The following is a 6,000-nucleotide window of genomic DNA, read 5'->3' on the forward strand; positions in this document are numbered from 1 at the left end:
TCCCCAGATCTCAGCAGTTTGCCTCCCTGGCCTGCCAACCGCCGCAGCTGGGCTCCAAGGAAGAATAGGATGGGCAAGAGGGAAACTTCGGAGGCCAGAAGGGCTGATCCCTGTGGGTCATAACAAACCGGGGGACAGAACCCTTGCCAGCTAGAAACACCATGTGAACTTGTCTGATGGCCGGTAGCAGCAGGAAGACCTCGGGGGCAGCTCAGATTAGGGAGCCCTTGCGGCTCGTTTGTACTTTGATTCAATTAGCCTTTATTGGCTCACCCCCAGTGTCCCCAGTGCAGTAGATGGTGCCACCACCCCCTAACTGATGAGGCCCAAATCCTCAGAGTCCTTCTTGAGCCCCCGCTTCCCACCCCCCCCCCACATCATTGGCGGACCCTGTATCCTCTGCCTTCCAGATAGACGAGGGCTCCAGGGGCTCTGCCTCCCAGCTTGTCTCCCTGCCCCCACCCTTGTCTGGATCGTCTATCTTCAACAGAGCAGCAGAATGATCCTTTGGAAATAGAAATCATCACTGTGCTCCCCAAAACGTGCACGTGAATCACCTGGGGAGCGGGTCTGAGTGGGGGCTGAGCACCTGCATTTCTAACAGGCTTCCAGGAGCCGCCGGTCCGTCCATGGACCACACGTCGAGGAGCCGAGTGCTGGGTTATATTACTCCTGAGCTCCAACGGCTTTGCTGGAATAAAATCCAAAGTTCTCCTCATGGCCTCTGTGGCCCCGGCTCCTTCTCGGACCGCACCTCTCCCCTGTCCGCACTCACTCTGCCCCAGCACCACCCACCCCCAGCCTGCTTATTCTGCCAGCACACAGAGCTTCCTGATACCTGGCTGTGTTCATCTGATGACCGCGTCTCCCTCACTGGACTGTAGAGCCCCGGGGGCTGGCGTTGGTGTTGCTGTGCTCGCATCTCTAGAGCCTGGCGGAGGGGACCGACTCTCAGTAACTCCTTGCCCACGGAGTGGACGGACTAGCCCGCGCCAGGCACCCTGGCTCCAGGACTGAGCCAAGCAGATGGCGCCTGGCCTGGTGCAATCCACAGCTTTGTCCCCAGCAGGACAGGCAGGCATGGGGGTGAGTCACCAAACGGCTGTGGTCAGTCAATACTCCTCAGTCTCTTCTTGGGCCTGGCCCCAGGCGAAATGTTTTCCGTGAAGTATCTCATTTAACCCCAGCATAGTGAGGTAGGCTCTCTCATTACCACCTACTTCTGCTCGCCCTGTAGGGATGTGCTTTCTCCTCCCTGGGTCAGTGACCTGACTTCCTCACCTTTCATCCCTCACGGGCAAAGCTGGGGCAACCTGCAGAGAACCCCCTCCAGGGCCAGGCCGGGGGACCGCACCCTGGCCCTGGGCATGTGTCCAGTCTCCCCCCAGCCCCTGTCCTCACCCCCACCACACGTGCTGCTGAGGGATGGCATGGTGGGGTCCCAGTGACTGCAGGCTGGAGGGAGTAGGCCCAAGGGCCATCATCCTAGGCCAGGTAACTGACTGGGAGAATGATGTATGCGCTGGTCTTGCTTCCAGGTGGGGGATATTTCCCTTTCCCAGCCAGGGGAGTTCTGTGCACTTCGCTGCAGCCCTTCTCCCCTGCAGGGCTTTGGCTGGGGAGGGGAGAGCATCTGCTGGTAGCTGCTGCTGAGGGAGTGGGGTGGGCCAGCCCTGTCCTGAAGGAGAGCGAGGTGGGTAGCAGAAATCTTTTTTAAATTACTTTTAAAGACTTCTTATTAATAGACTTCACTTTTTAGAGTATTTCTGGGTTTATAGAAAAATTGTGACAAAAGTACAGAGTTCCTAGGGGCTTCTGGGTGGCTCAGTCGGTTAAGCGGCTGACTCTTGATTTCGACTCAGGTCATAATCGCAGGGTCGTGAGATGGAGCCTGGCATCTGGGTCCGTTGCTGGACATGGAGGCTGCTTGAGATTCTCTTTCTCCCTCTCCCTCAGCCCCTGCCCTTCTCAAAAAAAAAAAAAAAAAAAGTACAGAGTTCCAATATTTCCCCTCTCCCTGCTCCCCTAAAGTTTCCCCCATTATATCATTTTGTCTTAGAGTATTGCATTTGTTACAATTGATGAGCCAATATTAATGAGTTATTATTACCTAAAGTCCACAGTTTATATTAGGGCTCACTTCTTGTGTTGTACAGTTCTATGGATTTTGACAAATGCATAATGTCGTGTCCACAATTACAGTATCATACAGAATAGTTTCTCCACCCTAAAATCTGCTGTGCTCTACCTGTTCATCCCTCTTCTCCCCTCCTGGGCCCTTGGCAACCCCTAATCTTTTTTCTGTCCCCATACTTTTGCCTATTCCCGAATGTCATATAATTGGAATGTTATAATATGTAGCCTTCTCAGACTGGATTCTTTTTTTTTTTTTTTAAGATTGTATTATTTATTTGAGAGAGAGAGAGCACAGCAGGGGCAGAGGGAGAAGCAGGCTTCCCACTGAGCAAGGAGCTGGACATAGGACTCCATCCCAGGACCCTGGGATCATAACCTGAGCCGAAGGCAGACGCTAAAACAGCCGAGTCACCCAGGCGCCCTCAGACTGAATTCTTTTGCTTAGCAATACACATTTAAGGTTCCTGCATGTCCTTTCATGGTTTGATAGCTTATTTCTTTTTATTGTTGAATAATATTCCACTGTCTGGATGTCCACTATTTGATTATCCATTTACCTATTGAAGGTTGCTTGCAAGTTTTGGCAGTTATGAATAAAGCTGCTATAAACATTTGTGTGCAGGTTTTTGTGTGGACATAAGATTTTGATTCTTTTGGATAAATAGCTATGTGCATGATTGCTGGATCATAAGGTAAGAATATTCTTTTTTTAAAAAATATGTTATTTATTTATTTGAGAGAGAGCGAGAGAGAGCATGAGTGGAGGTGGGGGGAGAGAGGGTGGGCAGAGGGAGAGGGAGAAGCAAGCTCCCCACTGAGCAGGGAGCCCTACTTGGGGGCTGGATCCCAGGACTCTGAGATCATGACCTAAGCCAAAATCAGACACTTAACCAGCTGAGCCATCCAGGCGCCCCATGAGTATTCTTTGTAAGAAACTGCCAAACTTGTCTTCCAAAGTGGCTATGCCACCAGCAATGAATGAGAGAATCTCTGTTGCTCCACATCCTCGTCAGCATTTGGTGGTGTCAGCATTTTGGACTTTAGCCATTCTAATAGGTGTGTAGTGATACCTCGTTAATTTGCAGTTCCGTAATGACATATGATGTTAATGATCTTTTCATATACTTATCTGTCATGTGATGTAGTGTCTGTTCAGATCTTTTGCCCATTTTTAATTGGGTTGTTTCTTTTCTTATTGTTGAAGAGTTCTTTGTATATTTGGGATACCAGTTCTTTATCAGATATGTGCTTTGCTAAGATTTTCTCCCACTCTATGACTTCCTTTTATTCTCTTAGTAGTGTCTTTTGCAGAGCAGAGATGCTGAATTTTAATGAAGTCCAACTTTGGTGTTTTATCTAAAAAGTAATCACCAAACCCAATGTCACCTAGATTTTCTCCAATGTTATCTTGTAGAAGTTTCAAGTAGTTTTGCATTTTACATTTAAGTCTATAATCTGTTTTGAGTTGCTTTTTGTGAAGAATCCAAGGTCTGTGTTTAGATTCATTTGGTGGGTTATGAATGCTCAGTTGTTCTAGCACCTTTTGTTGAAAGGACTATCATTTCTCCATTGAATTGCCTTTGCTCTTTTACCAAAGATTAGTTACTATGTTTGCGTGGTCTGTTTCCGGGTACTGTGTTCTCTTCCACTCATCTGTTTCTTCTTCCCATACTGTGCTGTCTTTGATCACTGTAGCTTGTTTTGTTGTTGTTGTTATTTATTTATTTATTTATTTTTTATTCTTATGTTAATCCCCATACATTACATCATTAGTTTTATATGTAGTGTTCCATGATTCGTTGTTTGTGCATAACACCCAGTGCTCCATGCAGAATGTGCCCTCCTCAATACCCATCACCAGGCTAACCCATCCTCCCACCCCCCTCCCCTCTAGAACCCTCAGTTTGTTTTTCAGAGTCCATCGTCTCTCATGGTTCATCTACCCCTCCGACTTCCCCCCCTTCATTCTTCCCCTCCTGCTACCTTCTTCTTCTTCTTTTTCTTTTTTTTTTCTTAACATATATTGCATTATTTGTTTCAGAGGTACAGATCTGAGATTCAATAGTCTTGCACAATTTACAGTGCTTACCAGAGCACATACCCTCTCCAGTGTCTATCACCCAGTCACCCCATCCCTCCCACCCCAACCCCCACTCCAGCAACCCTCAGTTTTTTTAAGTCATGAGGTTGAGTGGTCAGACCTTAAACTCTTTTTTCTCCTTCAGTATTCCCAACTCCTTCCCTAACCAGACCTCTCCTCCTGCCTCATTTTTCCTAAGTGTTTTCCCTTGCTTGGTGCCTTTAACCTTTCCGAAGTTGGACTACCACTCCAAGCTTGGTTTTGCTTCAGGACCTTTGCATTTGCTGTGCCTTTCTCCTCTATCCTTATATTTTGTCAAACCCTATGAAATTAGTATTTTTGTAGACCAGAAAAAAAAAAAGGTTACATCTCCGTGATTACATGGGGTTCTACCTAATACATTCCATCATTCCACTGTTTCTCATCCTCCAAGATTCAGCTCAAATGTCACCTTAGAGTGGCCCATCCCTGACCACCCCACCCCACCCTGACCACCCCACCCCACCCCACCCCACCCTCAGCCAGGCACATCGCTGTTTTATTTTCTTCATAACATTTATCGCCATGAGAGGTCATCTCATTCATTTATGTATTTCCTTGTTTATCACCCACTTATTTCCTGTAGCATATAAACCTCCTGGCAGTAGGGACCTTATCTTGGCCGAAAAATTCTTCAGAGACCAGATGGACTGGAGTCCCTAGATATTTGTACCGGTCTAGGGACTCCACTCTAAAACTTGACTGATGTCATATTTCCAACCAGCAATCCTATTGGGAATGGAGCCTGATTTACCTGACATAGAACAATAGGGAAATATGATATCTTCCCCATTAAGTGTTGGGGACCAAATTCAAAATCCCCACAATCATGTGGTTGAACAGTAACATGGATTGTTCAAGAAAGGTATTCTATTGGAGGCAGAGAGCACTGGGTAAGAACCGGCTCTGCACCAGTAACACCCACTTGTTTCCTTGGCTACCACCTCTACCGGCCTATCCTCCACTCAACAACAGAATAGCTTTCCTTACACCCCACCATGTTCCTCCAGTTCTATAACTTTGGTGGTTCCCTATGGCCAGACGCTCCTGTCTCCTGCCCCATGGACTCTTTCGTGAGTCCTTCCTCCCCCAGTACCTAACCAGACTCTGCCTGTCCTTTGGAGCTCAGAGTAAGGCCCACCTCCTCCGAGAGCCTTCCCTGCCTGCCTGACAGTGCACGCCTCCCGGCAGTGACCTGTTATCTCGCTCGGCTCACAGGGTTTCTTTGAGGATTGCTGGGGCCTGTTTCAGAGCTCAGGCTCCAGAAGAACAGGGACTGAGTCCAAAGCCTGAGCGCCAGCCGGCCGCGCTGCTTCACTGCCGAGGAGTGTGACTTGCTAGAAAGGGAAGGAGGAGAGACTGAGGGGCCTCCCAGTGAGGGGGGACCTTTGTCTCCTCCTTGGTGGAGTCAGACCCCCAAGAATATAGCAGCTCAGAGAGCTGGGGCATGGTTCCCCCCACCCTCCCAGGGGGCCCAGTGCAGCAGTCCCTCCTTGCTTTCCCCTTCCTCCCCCAGTGTGGAGCCGGGTTGACTCAAGTGGCAGGAAAAAACGCCCCCCCTTCCAAGCTGCTGAACATCTGTGCCCAGACAAAGCCAGCTATTAATCCTAGCTTTTGTGTGAGTGTTTGGGTGTTGAATTCCACTTGGATCTGCCGGCTTTTGGAAAGGGAGATTGGAGGGGATTTAGTGACAACAAAAGGAACCCACTGAGGGGAATGGGAGGGGGGCCAGGGGAGCTAAGAAA

The sequence above is a fragment of the Mirounga leonina genome, unplaced genomic scaffold, assembly GCF_011800145.1.
Source record: "Mirounga leonina isolate KUSES-001 unplaced genomic scaffold, KU_Mleo_1.0 Mir_125, whole genome shotgun sequence".
Classification (NCBI taxonomy): Eukaryota; Metazoa; Chordata; class Mammalia; order Carnivora; family Phocidae; genus Mirounga; species Mirounga leonina.